The 14552-nt window shown below is 39.8% G+C and overlaps 1 long non-coding RNA gene across 1 annotated transcript; it reads right to left on the bottom strand.

Annotated features, from left to right (window-relative positions):
- Positions 1-342: 342 nt before the first annotated feature.
- On the bottom strand, positions 343-5983 carry LOC120405777. Its single transcript, XR_005598860.1, has 3 exons — positions 5871-5983; positions 3380-3498; positions 343-401 (listed from the first exon to the last, which is right to left on the bottom strand). It is a non-coding gene; the product is annotated as an uncharacterized LOC120405777 (long non-coding RNA).
- Between the last annotated feature and the right edge of the window lie 8569 nt (positions 5984-14552).

The raw sequence follows: 14552 nt of genomic DNA, 5'->3' as shown, positions 1-14552 counted from the left end.
AAGGAGGTGCATTCTTGGATTTTAAATCTGTAGGGATTATCGGATGACAAGAAAACAGCAAAGCATGCTGGGACAGGAAGCCAAGCCAATATCTCAGTGAAAGACCTGGGGAAAACAGGTAGTCCCCACCAGAGCACTTGAAAGAGAACAGTTGTGACTGATAGATCCCTCTTATCAAGAGCTCAGGAAAAGAGGCTGAATGGTGCTGAGGGAAAATGCTGGTGAGCAGGCCAGAGAGTATGTAGAAGAGGTGCAGCCAATGTGCAAAGACATTTATGATGAAGCTGCAATCTAGGGAAAGGACTTTGAGCCAAGGACATGAGAAGTAGGAATATTTATTACCTTAGCAAGAGGGCTGCAGTGTGGAAGCTTGAGGGGAAGGTATGAATAAAAGGAGTTTCCTGTACAAGTAAAGAGAAGTTGTTTGTATATGAGTAAGTAGAGCTGAGGGGGAAATTTTTGTTTAATGACTGTAGGTTCATGTGTGATTACTACATACCCAGGAAAGTTCTTGTTTAGGAAACATTTTTGTTTTAATTTTTTTAAAGCTCCACAACAAAGCAATCATTTTTTAATCTAGAGAATATTTGCTACCAAGTTAGAATAATCATATGGTGGTTCAACTTTGCAGTGGCTCAGTGAAGGTGGGACTTGGCCTGCAAAACAAGTGTATCTTGGGGAATGTATTTGGACTCCTAACTGCCCTCAGCACTCTCTGCCTCCCTAACAGAATGGCTCTACAGCACTCTCACCCACTACCCCTGGATTCCCTACTGAGGTTGTGGAATTCCTGCCTGCAGCAGGTGGACCCTGGAAAAGTTGGTAACTTACACAAAAGTTCAGTAAGGATCGATACTCAGAAAACATCCATTTTCCCACCAATCCCTGCCTTTGGCCAGATGGTCCTTGTTCCCCTTGGTGGCAGAAGGGCCCAGCAGTCTCAAGTGCTGAACTAGGCCACAGATCTCTTCTACTAAATTAAACTAACAAGCATTGATGATAGATGTTAGTACCAATACTCTGATCTGCCTAAAGAAGGAACTTCTATTGACAATAAGGGGAGAGCTATGCATACACGGAAAGTAGATTGTCAGAGCAGAGATACACAGTGCAGATAGTGGCGGAGAATTTTACCACAAATGCATCTTGTATACATTGCTCTATACACACATTCATATATTCTGGTTGCACTTTCATAAATACTATTACTAATCCAGATGTAATGAAAATTATATTCTGTAGTTTGGGGGAGAGGAGGGAATTATCTAATAGACAAGCATGCAACAGGCTTGTAATTTGGTTTATGCTTATATAGTAAATATTCTACATATTTTAATTAAGCTGTATTACTAAGTAAATTGAGCATTATTATATTTATGTCTGATGTGATTACTGACTGTCCAACTAGTCTAGAACAACATATAAAAATAGTATTTTTCTAATGGAAGAAAACTGTTTAGAGACGAGAATAGAAACTGCTAAAACAAACAAGATAATTATCTATTTTTAGACTATCACTCATAAAAAAAGTCTGACTTATGCCTTTATGAGGCTGATGGATTAAACTTGGGTCAGATGTTGCATGTAATTTGCTCAGAAAACAGGAAAATTATTTCAGAAAATACTCATAAAACTTACAAAAACAAAAATTAAACTAATCTAAAACATATGTAGTCTACAGGTTTAAATGAAATTTTTGAGTTATTCCTGAAGCTATAGATGGGCTGTTTATGAGACATATTATAAATCAGGTAGGAAAGAAGATTTTGAGATCTTCTAACCTGCTTTGGACAAGTTCAGGACCCTCTGAATTTGGGATATTTTAGATAGTTCTGGCTACTTCCCAAAGACCAGGTTCAGACAAAAATATTCCTGGCTTCCTCATTGCACAGAAGCCAATATTTTGTGGCCAGAATATTGGTGATCTAATTAAAAACTAAGGACGTGCTTGAAAAACAAGTAGTTTGAATTTTGCGGTAGGAAATATGAGGTAGAAGTATTGTGTGTTAACCATTTTATAAACTTGGTCCTTGCCAGGGCCAGATTTAGGGGCAGGCAACCCCCTGGGGTGCCAGGCTTGTGGGGGCACCGGGCTCAGGGTACTGTTTTTGGTGGATTCATTATTCACTAACCTCCTAAAATTAAAAACACTTAATTCAAAAGTTTTTATAAGCTAGAGGAAACAACTTCTTTTATTTGCTTAAATATGGCATGAGTAAATACAGATTTATAGATCCTAGCATGCAAATTTATCATTTTATGTGACAGGTTTAAATCATGTTTGCAAATCATGCATCAAAGTCATGAAATGGGCTACAAATACAATTAAAAAATAGGATAATCAAAAGTTTAACATGTTGTGGGGAAAGCAGCCAGACAAATAGCAGCAAGGAGTGGGACCCTTGTGCAGACCCTGGTTGCTAGTTTTATAGGATCCCACGGCTGGAACCCAGCATAGTGCGTGGGCCCCTCCAGCAAAGTGGCACAGGACCTGGAGATGGAAGAAAGACTTCCTGAGATGGCATATGGACAGCTTGTCCGTTGGGATATTGTTACCTTGGAAGGCGGGGGAAGGAGGACTATATAATGACCTGCCTGGAGGGCCAATTCACAAAGCAACAGCTCCCCAAGTCATGGACAGAGAGGACCACATCGTGAGCAACCGACAGAAGTGGCTGCCAGATGGGGCAAGAGTAATTCCCAGGCACAAGGAGGCTCACCTGTGATGAGTGGACCCCTTCACACTCTGCAGGAGCCTTCTTGCTCCCTTCAGTCTCTCCCTTCCAGACTTACACCTGGCTCCTTTTCTACAGGAATCGCCGGATTCTTCTCAGCTAAGCCTATCCTGAAATCAAGGCTGGCTTAGCCCCACACTCTCCCTCCCATGGGATAAGCCATCTTGTTACAATTCCAATGTGGAATGAAAAATGACATCACAGTTTCACAGAAACTTTTGAGGAATTGTCGCCCCCTAGTCATCTCTATTAGTGGCTGAATAGTGTATTGCAAATAAATATATCAATACATGCACTGTGCTTGAAAAGGGGGCAACATGCACTCCCTCCACACACACCAGAACTGGTGCAGAGGAATAGTGAGGTCATGGCTCTGTCCCTTCCATACCCAGAGACTAGAGTCCCCGTGGGTGTCAGCGGAAGCAGTCCTAAGAATGCTTATGTGCCCAGTCATTGTTTCTTGTATGGACTAGCTGCTATTATTATGTAAGGAAGTGCCTGCAGAGACCAAAGGTCTTCATTTTTTGAAGATGGGGCTCTGGAGTGCAGGGAGCTGTAGGCTGCAGTCAGCAAAAGGCTCTCGTTGCTATAGTGTTAGAGTTAGGTAGTGTTTACATAAAGTAATGCAGTTGTGAAATACATACCTCCTGTGTCTTAATGAAGGCAACACAGCTCCTTTCACCTTCATCCCTTGCACATCCCATGCCAGGAAGAGGCAGAATTCTGGCCCACTGTGTTCATCACAGTCCGTACTGTGTATGTTCTTAAGTGGCAGATTAAACATATATATTTAAAAACTTCAACTAATTTTATCTGAAAGATCATTTTTTAAAAAGTGGAGCACACATGTGAGAAGAAGCAACTCTTTGATACAGCATATAAATAAAGAACATCACATTTCAAAACATCATTTGCTCACACACACAGCAGGAGTAGTGCACAGCCATAAAAGAAATCCAGCTATTGGGATGAAAGAACAGCCGTGTCTCCCAAGAAAAGGAACAATCATCACATAAATTTTCTAAGTAAAACTAGTTGTGAGTATTAAAAAAACCTGAAGGTCAGTTCTCTCAACCTTTGAAGTTCTGAGTGATCTGCTTCCCAGTTAACAGTCTTACCCTAAATCCCAATGTGGTATTATAGTAGTTAAGATCAGCTGGGAAGTGATTGTTGTTGGAACTGAAGTTTGAAAACTCCTTGTCCAGCTGCAAAGCTTTTCTCCACTGAGAGTTCCCCCCCCTTCTCAGTTTGTTCCCACTGGCAGCTGATCACAGCCCACGTTTTTGAGAATAAGATTAAGAGGATTTGGCATTGGGAGTTCTTACTGTATGTGAAATACTGAATGAAACTAACAAAATAAAGGGTGAAGGTTCTTAAGTGTTGCTTAGCAATACATCATGTATATTGCATGGGAATGGCAATATCATCCACACAGAGAATGGCATCATTCGCACAAGAAACTAGAAGTGAGTCTATGTATGAGACATACTATTCTGGTCTATTCTATCTAGCTTTTAATACTGCGCTCATCACCATAGCATCTGAGCACCTTCATAGAATCACAGATTCATAGAATATCAGGGTTGGAAGGGACCTCAGGAGGTCATCTAGTCCAACCCCCGGCTCAAAGCAGGACCAATACCCAACTAAATCATTCCAGCCAGGGCTTTGTCAAGCCTGACCTTAAAAACCTCTAAGGAAGGAGATTCTACCACCTGCCTAGGTAACCCATCCCAGTGCTTCACCACCCTCCTAGTGAAAAAGTTTTTCCTAATATCCAAACTAAACCTCCCCCACTGCAACTTGAGACCATATCTCCTTGTTCGGTCATCTGCTACCACTGAGAACAGTCTAGATCCATCCTCTTTGGAACCCCCTTTCAGGTAGTTGAAAGCAGCTATCAAATCCCCCCTCATTCTTCTCTTCTGCAGACTAAACAATCCCAGTTTCCTCAGCCTCTCCTCATAAGTCATGTGCTCCAGCCCCCTAATCATTTTTGTTGCCCTCCGCTGGACTCTTTCCAGTTTTTCCACATCCTTCTTGTACTGTGGGGCCCAAAACGGACACACTACTCCAGATGAGGCCTCACCTATGTCGAATAGAGGGGAATTATCATGTCCCTCGATCTGCTGGCAATGCCCCTACTTATACAGCCCAAAATGCCATTAGCCTTCTTGGCAACAAGGGCACACTGTCGACTCAAATCCAGCTTCTTGTCCCCTGTATCCCTTAGGTCCTTTTCTGCAGAACTGCTGCCTAGCCATTCGGTCCCTAGTCTGTAGCAATGCATGGGATTCTTCCATCCTAAGTGCAGGACTCTGCAATTGTCCTTGTCTAACCTCATCAGATTTCTTTTGTCCCAATCCTCTAATTTGTCTAGGTCCCTCTGTATCCTATCCCTACCCTCCAGCGTATCTACCACTCCTCCCAGTTTAGTGTCATCAGCAAACTTGCTGAGGGTTCAGCCCACGCCATCCTCCAGATCGTTAATGTTGAACAAAACCAGCCCCAAGACTGACCCTTGGGGCACTCTAATTGATACTGGCTGCCAACTAAACATGGAGCCATTGATCACTACCCGTTGAGCCCGACGATCTAGCCAGCTTTCTATCCACCTTATAGTCCATTCATCCAGCAAGAATACTGTGGGACACCATATCAAAAGCTTTGTTAAAGTCAAGGAATAACATGTCCACTGCTTTCCCCTCGTCCACAGAGCATTAAGCAACATGACTACACTGTGTGTATAGCGAGTCTATGTACATATTATTTCATGCTGTTAGGGTAGCTGAAATTAACTCAATGAATTAATCTCTTTGCTGCATATCAGCATAGTGTCTTTACATGCAAGTTCCATATTCAAGTTCCAAATAATGAAGCAATTGTTTTTTTTAAATGTGTCAGTGTAAAAAAAGCTATAGGCCAAATCCTTTCTCTGAGCACATGGCAGATTACAACAATGCAGGGAGAAATGTGTAAACTGTTTATGTTGAATGGTATTAAAATAGTGCAGGAAAACTGGGCTCAGAAAGCTGATCTGAGCTAAAAACAAACAACAAGTACACTTTGAGGCATAAACAAATGATTTAGAATAGATACAGCCAGAACTACAAAAAACCTTCAAAAATAGTTTACCTGGTTCACATGTCGGACCTTCCGCTGGCCATAAATATGCTTCAAACACTTAAAGCAGCAGACACTAAATGCATGCAATCTTCATTTAGTTCTAACTGTACATGGACACCCTGTTGCGGCACAGAAAGATTAAGTAGAGATTAGCAAATATCTTGCCCATGTGCACGTGCTATTGCACATTTCTTTAGTATATTAGGTGCTATATGTACTGGTGATAACAGTATTGTAAACATTTTCATTTTGTGCTTGTAGTGGTAAAAAAAGAAAAACGTGGTACACAGTCACTAGGTAAACAGAGTGAAAATACTTTTACAGTGAATATAAATAGTTTTATGGAATGTTATAGGGCAAAAGGAAGCCACAAATGTGATGCACCAGCAGCTATTCTGGGGCATGGCAGAAGCTATGGAGCCAGATACCGGTAAATTGTATTTGGGCAAACAAATGGGTGGTGTGCACGTGTAACAGAATTGAACAAATTTAAAAGCCTGCTCAGCACAGAAAAGGATGACAGAGTTGATGAAATTTTCAGTTTTTTAAAACAGAAATTGTTTCATTTATATATATAGGAACTAGGCAAATGCCTCAAAAATTGGTCATGAATATTCACTCAGATAAAATGCTTCAGCAGCATTTGCACCCTTTTTGTGTTTGCTTTCCATGAATAACCAGTTTGGTGGCAGGAAAGCCTGAGGAAACAGCAAATGTTAAGCTGAGCTGATTTTTTTGTAAACATAGTATTCACATCACAGACCTGATTCCAAGTTTAAGAGTTGCACTCTTTCAGGTATTAAAGAAATACCATGTGACTTTCAATCAAAAAACTAACTTACTAACACAATTCAACAATGAGCTCAATTAAATGCTCATAGAAAGCACTTGGCAAATACTTTTGAACAGCAAATATTTTGGAGAACAACATAATCTCTTCCTGGGTTATTTACCAGGAGAAAAAGAATTATATTAATCAAATGAATGTGTAGCAGACTGTCATCCTGCTGCAGCCAGGCTTTGCCTCCCACTCTGCACTGGTGGCCAGGACTTAGGATAAGTAGTTGGTCCTTTTCCTGAGGACACTGTATTGGCAGTTAATTGCCAGTTATGTGTTTTCATGTTGACTAATCATTGTGTACTTTTCAGTTTCACAGTTGTATTTGGGTTTATTTGTGTAAACACTCTTCCCTCCCCACAGTTCCTCAGGCTGCTGCTCTAGCCTGCTGCTCTTGGTCTCACACAACCTATAGCTGTCTCCTGAGCTTCATCACTTCTTATGGTAGTTCCTTTTCCTGTACTCTAGGGATTATTGAGCCTGCATTGGCTCTACATGTTGAATTGAGTAACACCCCTCCATTGGGCAGGCTCTTTCCTTCCATCTTGACAGAGCTGGAGGAAAGGAAGCCGGTAATGAATCAGCTGGTTCCTTACAATACATTCCAGGATGTTACGTTGCAACTTTGGGATGGCACATAGCCTTTGCAGGAATGTGAGTTTAGTTGGCTATTTGGGCTACATCAGAAGGAAAGGGTATATCTGACCCAGAATAGTGCGATTCAGTGTTGCTGTGTGTGATCACTGGCAGCATTAGCCTGGAATCACACAGTAGAGTTGTAGATTGTGTGTCTTGTGGCCTAAGCCTCAGGTCCAGGTGTGGGTGGGCCAGATTATATATTCAATTGGGTGTCCATTTCGACCTTGGAGTCTGACAGTCAGGAAAAAGGGAGGCTCTTGGTCTGAACAAAGGGCTACAGCCTCCCTTTACTGAAAAATTGCATTAATCCACTTTTCATTTATTTGCATTCTTGTTTATTTATTTAATAAAGTTGCAGCCTCTGTGCTATGTGTTAACTATCTTGTGAAGTGTCTTTTTGGGACTCCCCATTGCATAGGGCAATAAACAAAAGGCAAAAATATAGAGTCCTAGACATGCCATCATTTTTCCCCACAGTGTAACAAATGAATGGTACATACTGTCCTGGGTACTGATATAATCTCACAAATGTCATGTTACCCTCAACCTATAGACATTTTTTCCCCTAGATTCAACTTCAGACAGATAGCTAGGTACCATCCAAATTCTAAACCCATTTGGACACAGGGCCATGCAACACAGTTGCCAAGTCAGACTAGCTAGAGCATGAAGGTGGGTATGATTAGCCTACTGAAGAGACACGTAACCTGTGCCTCCTTAACTAATCGTGAATTAGGATTATTTTATTAGCTAGCAAATTTGAAATAATCAGTAAAGAACAAAATTCCTGTTCACTGTCATGCTGTGTGTCTGAGAATCAATACAGGGTACAACCAGGAACAGAACAAGTATTACACATGAAACAACTACATTATACAAACAAAAACTCAATTCTTCACTTTTATGTACTTAAAAAAAAGGGAATATAATTATATAAGAGACTATAACTAGCACTGAAAGCATGATCTGCCTGTAATGCTAGTTATAGTCTCTTATATAATTGTATTTCCTTTTTTTTATGTACATAAAAGTGAAGAATTGAGTTTGTGTATATGAGGCTGGAACATTTATACAGTATCATTACAATGTTTTTGCTATGGAAATAGAGCAATCTTACCAAAAAAACCAGATTACTCAAAATAATACCTAAAATAATAATACCTAAGCAAGCTATAAAATACTGCTTTGGGCCTGCTCCTGGATCTATTAAAAGTCAAAGGCAAAACTCCCATTGACTTCAATGGGAGAAGAAGCAGGAATAGGCTCTTTTTATTTTTAAACAAGCCTGGGAAGGGAAACATTGAAAATATTTGGGAAGAGAAGGGGGCAAGAAGAAATTAGAAGAGCTGCATTTGATTGTTTCATAGTTAATGTCTGAAACGGTGTTGATTATGGGTTTTTTTTTTAAGTTTTCTTTGTTTCTGGTGGTCAGATACTTTTTTAAGCAGTACTGATGTTTTAATGCTGAAAGTTTTGTCCCCCTTTTTCTTTGTGGGTCATTTCTAGTTTGCTGAAGTCATGCACTTGTTCTCCATACTGAAAAATTGATTTTTATTAACATCATATATAAAAACTTCCTATGCTTTAAAAGAAAAAAAAAGTTGCCAAAAGTATTGGTGGAGAAACAGAGCTTTCATTTTCCCTGTAGCTGCTGTTGACACAACATGAGTATCAAAAATAAGAATGAAGGGCCAAATTCACTACTGGCATCAGCAATGACAACAGTTACAACAGTGAAATTGTCTCCACTTATGCCAGCCATTGAATCTGGTCCAAAGCATGTACGATATTTTACTCACAGAAATCGGTCTAGGAAATTCCAAAGGATAACATGAACTCTTTCCAGCAAGGTGTTGGTTTTGTATTAACTACAGACTGAACTAAATGTTGCTAGCTTTAGTACTGTAAGTCTTGTTTATTCTAACAATTAATGAAACTGAATTAGTGAGAGAAACTAAAGAATCTGCTTCACTTAAACTAAGGAGAGGTGATAACAGCATTTACACCATTAAGGCTGGCTGCCCAGCTTTACTGAAAAAATATAGTGACAGATAAAACATAAATCAACATCCTTATCATTCTGGCTTCCTTGCCTGCCAAATGAGGGTTTAGTTTATCAGCGACCTATAGGCTCACTGGCGGCCTTTACACTTACAGCTGGTCAGCAGGGTGGAACTTGGTGGAAGCTAAATTGCTGTTCTAAAACGTGTTCATGTAAACAACCTGAGGTAAGACTTCCTTGAACTGCCAGTTACCTAAGTGTGATCCATCTCACTAAACTGTACACTTGAGAGGGGTGTATCATTGGTATCTTGAAAAGAAAACAAATAAAGAAACAACATATTCTAGTGCAGGCTGGGCTCTCTGGAAACTATTCCTCAAGACGATAAAAAGTGCTCAGAATGATATGTTGTTTTGTGGTAGAATTTGGAAGGTGGAAGAGCTGATCATAAAGAAAGAGTCTTTGTGAGGATATTAGCGTACCAATTGTTTCTTCACAGACCAGACTGTACAGTTTGTATTCTTATTCCCATATACATCTTATCACAGAAATAGCTGGAATGCATGTGTGAGAAGCTGGGATCTCACTGAAGAGACAAGAAAAGGGTATATCAAAGGCATACTACAGGCTGTCCAGAGGATTCAGGGGGCCTGGGGCAAAGCAATTTCGGGGGCCCCTTCCATAAAAAAAAAAGTTGCAATACTATAGAATACTATATTCTCGTGGGGGCCCCTGTGGGGCCTGGGGCAAATTGCCCCACTTGCCCCTCCTCCCCTGGGCAGCCCTGGCATACTATTCACTTAATCATATGTTGTAATCAAACATTTCTTTACCTTGATCACCAATACTACTGATTACTAAATGTGTAAGGATTCTAAAAGTCAAAATTATTTGTTACTAATAGTGTCACCATTGATTTATTGTATTAAGCTCCAGATGACTAATGAAAGCCAATGAAATTAATATTCACCTACATTGGAATAACCTCCCCAGCCATCTTCCCCCCCCCCGGTCAATTTCAGTTAGCAGCTGGCAGCCACTGGCATAGCTGCATTTGTGCAACCCCATAGAGTAGATAATGTTGCTATTTGCAACTTTTAATGGTTTGCACCAGTGCAGCTATACCTGTGGTTGGACATCACTGACAACCTAGGGCAATTCCCAAACACACACAAGTCCTCCATTTCACTTTCCTTTATAGTCAGTTCCACTTTCAGGGTTCTCACTACTGGAATGTTTCCATTTCAAAAACTGAAGGCATATGTTTACTTGCTCAAATACAATAACTTTAGAAATCTTTCCACACTTAGAAAAATGGAACTATGGGTCTTAGAGTCTTAATTTAAATTTGGGGGCATATACAGTGTCCCTTTACCCATTCACAAAACAATGACTAACAAAATAGGATCATAGCTACTAAATTCCATTTGCCCAACAGCCAGAGGCTTCAGTTCACATTGTTTCTTCACACTGGGTTTATAAAGTCCCAGAGCTTCTGGCCAGGACTCCACTATGAGCTGCTCCAGAACCCAAGGGAACCATACAAAGAATGTGTAGACTTCCCCTTTCTATTCACAGGCCATACTGTTGCATAAGGAAACCCAAAATCTATAGACAAGACTGTGCCACATAGATCATTGCATTATAAGCCAAACCTCTCTGGATTACATTGAAAAAAGCTCCAAAATTTTATATAACTTTTGCTTAATAACTCTTCTTGATAAACAAACTTCTCTAAAAGTTCTCTTAAACACACAGAATCTTTAAAAAAAAACACACAACAAAAAACCCATTCCCCAAGATGCTTCTTATAGGGTAAAACTTGCATGTTTCCAGATTACTCCAGGACACCAAAAGATAAGATAACATTGTTTTGCGCATGATAAAATCTTGTAACTATTTCTTTGAGAAGCTCTGCTGCCTCCTGGCATTGGAACAGGGACTTTACATTTGGCTCCATACTGTCATGGATGCATCTTTTTCTGTCCCTGTGAAAATTCACCCAAAGCTGGCCAAGCTTCCAATAAAATCAATTTGCACATGCTTAGTGGAAGACTGTTAGAGTTTTGCAGCTAAATCCTCCAGAGATTCTGTCTCCACTGAATATGCTCAAGTCCAGGGCTGACCCAGCAGCTGGGGACCACTGTGCTGCTGGGCACCACACCTTCAAAGCAAGGTGACTGTCTCACCCTCTTCTCTCAATGTCCCCCCTGCTGGCAGCCAGGCAGTGCAGAGAAAGAGGAAACAGCCTGACTGGGTGAGGAATGAGGCAGAGGGGAGGGTGAACTGAGGGGTAGGGTGTATGTGCAGAAACCAGAGTGTGGAGAGGAGCAGAATAGGTGGGGGGTTGGAACCAGGAGCAGAATCAGGACCCAAAGATAGATAGGAGCAAAGAAAGAGGGGTGCAGGAGGATCAGTGGGGACAGAGACAGACTGGGGAGGTGTGGCAGGGGAAAAAAGTTCTATATCATTTCAGAACCTGGAAATGAACCCAGAAGTCTGGAGTCTCTAAATTCCTCTTTGATCAGGAAATAGCTGTGAAATCAGTTAGCAACATGTGGATTTCATGCCCCTTTAATGTCAGAGGGGGATGAATAGGATAACAGCCCACTACTGCTACCAGTTACTCCATTACCTAAAGTGGTAGAGGTCTGTTCCATGGATGTGAAGGAACAAACCTTGTCACTGGCTCATGTTGACAACTAGTATGGGTCCATATACAATTGGGGTGGGGTTCCAGATAGCTTTTTAAACTCACATATATACATGTATACTCACCCACCCAGGAAGTTACATCCCAAAAACTATGTTAAAATAACATTACGGTTCAAAATCAGACAATTAAATAGCTAAGAAGGGCCATAATTAAGGGAGCCTATGCAATTATAATTTGGCTCCCTTTGTGCATTATAAGCCTTTAACTACAGGACTCTATACGGTTTCTTTTTCACCTGCTTCATTCAGGGTATGAGTCAGGGTTGTATAGTGAAGGAGACTGTTGTCTGTTGGAACCTCGCCTCATTTGTTGCAGACTCTGGCACATGTGTAGTGAATGAGGCAGGGGCCTGCAGAAGAAGAAAGGATGGTCTTGTGGCTAAGGAAATTGAATGCTGCCCTGGATAACTGGATACTAACCCTGCCTCTACAACAGAGCGAAGGATAAAGACAAATGTTGAATAACTCATTCACCAAATAAAGCAGAGGTCCTGTTGAAAAAGCAGATGTTTATTATCTGCATGTTGCATTTTGAGTCATACACCTCTGCAAGAATGGCTCAAAAATTCATTAACATCACATCTCACAATCCACTCTCAAATTCCATATCAGCAATACCCCTATTAATATTCAACTTTCTAGGTATAATGGGACCCAACATTTGGAATTTGGGTTCTATCACATGTATAGAAATTTGTGTTCTGCATGCATCTTCGGTTGTCACCATTAAGTTAACATTTACCACATAGCAGTGTCAGGGAAATGAATGTCAAATAAGTTATCTGATGTTTTCCCCATTATTCAAATAGCTCTCCTACATATTAAAATTCACCAAAAGAAGAAAGGTTATTTGGGAGGATGGACACATTTCCTGATGTAGTTAAGTTTACACAATTTAGAAGGATAATATTTAACTTTTGAAGAGGCCAAAATTCTTTACACTGACACAGAAGTTATAGGGATAGATCTTGCCAAATGTAAAGTATTTTTTGAAGAATTCTATTTTTTCACAATACTAAAGCAATTATTGGATATGAAATTGAGAACTCTGGAACAGAAAGGAGAAATGATGGATTCTTTAGAGGATGAATATATTTAGAAGCAGTTTGACTGCATTCTGAAACACATGTAATATGTGGTGAAATAAGTACTTTTATGCTTCTTTGCCTTCACTGGCTCCTCTTTTTTGAGCCAAGAAATTAGTATATATAGTCCAAAACAATTCAAAGTTTTTTTTTTAAATGTTAATTTGTCTCATTTTATAAAACAAGCAAAAAAAAACATACATAGATAAGGACACTGTATGAGAGAATAAAAATTGGGCCATGTATAAATTTACAAACATTCATATCTGAAGTTAACACTGTATACAATGGGCACCATTATCAATGGACATTTGCCTTTACTGTGTCATTGCACATAGTATGAGAGAGACCACAAAGAGCTCAATAAATTTATTGACGGTGGCCAATGCTCTGTTTCTCAAAGGGAGCCCACAGTAAAGAGTTTCTATTTGTATAATTGTAATGTGGATGATTATATATAAATTCCTCCTTACTCCTGTCAACTCATCTACTGCAACCATTTGCTACAGAACATTAAAGCTAGTTTTTATGTGAAAATCAAGTTCTATTTTATATAACCAGTTCTGGTCTGAGATTTTCCAATTATTTTCCTAAGCTTCAGATGTGGCCCTTAGGTGAAGGAGCAGCAGTAGTTGTTTACAAGTGTTCTATCATTATGCACTTTGCCAGAACTTGAAATTTTCCTATCACAAAAACTTATTAGCAGCTTTATTTTTAAACTGCAAAAATACTTCCATGCTTCAGTTCAAACTATGTAGTTACATTCTTTCTTTCTAGACTGTCTATATTCATTGAGCTCCATCCCAAATTATCTACATGTCTGAAACTTTTCCTGTTTTCAGGGTGTGTTAAAGAAAACTCTACTAAGTGAAGGATATCTTCAAAAACAAAAGAAAAAGGAATAAGACAGTGTATGCAGATAGAACAACATCTGTAAAATGCACCAGCAAACTGAAGCTTGCTATGAGCTGAGGCTGCATATGCACAGAGGAAATCTCATTTTAAAAGTTACAGAAATGACCTTGTTTTGAACCAAGCGAATGTGATTATTTCTCAACTGAACTGAAAGTTAAGATGAAGTTTGGATTACATGTTTCACTAATGCCAATGTCTCAGAACTTTCTTTGGCTCTGCATTCTCCTTTCCTATGTTTGTCAGCTGAATTTAATGTTCTCCTCTTTTTGTCTTCTGGTCTCTTTGACCTTAATATGACATTTTAGCTGGGTGATTAATTACTATTAAATGGCACTGCATTTATTAAATGGAGTCCTTGTCTACATAATAGTACAGTAACAATGCTACAATTCAGTTTGATAAGCTTAAATATACACAAGTAGATGTGGTAATATCTAATTTGTCAAGATTTCTGTGACTGGCTTTTCTGCTACATAGCTAGAGAGGAGCTGTGATTG

Source organism: Mauremys reevesii, linkage group 5 (assembly GCF_016161935.1).
Source record: "Mauremys reevesii isolate NIE-2019 linkage group 5, ASM1616193v1, whole genome shotgun sequence".
NCBI lineage: Eukaryota > Metazoa > Chordata > Testudines > Geoemydidae > Mauremys > Mauremys reevesii.
Note: the sequence above shows the minus strand (reverse complement) of the source record. Positions and strands in the feature narration are given on the sequence as shown.